At 44.6% G+C, this 240-nt stretch overlaps 1 long non-coding RNA gene across 1 annotated transcript in view; it reads left to right on the plus strand.

Moving 5' to 3' along the window:
- The window catches only part of LOC116705509 (uncharacterized), a 25,554-nt gene that overhangs the window by 24,742 nt on the left and 572 nt on the right, over positions 1 to 240 (plus strand). The window lies entirely within an intron of this gene.

Raw genomic sequence — 240 nt, forward strand, 5'->3', positions numbered from 1 at the left:
GTACACCCATCTACTGTCTGGAGAAGTCTGGCCGAAGTGGTCTTTGTGGAAGAGTTGCAGCCAAAAAGCCATTCAAAAAAGTGACTTGACTATGCACAAAAACACATGAAATGGGTCACAGAATGGCAGCAGGTGCTCTGGACTGATGAGTCAAAATTTGAAATATTCGGCTTTATCAGAAGGCAGTTTGTTCGCCAAAGAGCTGGAGAGCAGTACAATAATGAGTGTCTGCAGGCAACA

The sequence above is a fragment of the Etheostoma spectabile genome, chromosome 17 (assembly GCF_008692095.1).
Source record: "Etheostoma spectabile isolate EspeVRDwgs_2016 chromosome 17, UIUC_Espe_1.0, whole genome shotgun sequence".
NCBI lineage: Eukaryota > Metazoa > Chordata > Actinopteri > Perciformes > Percidae > Etheostoma > Etheostoma spectabile.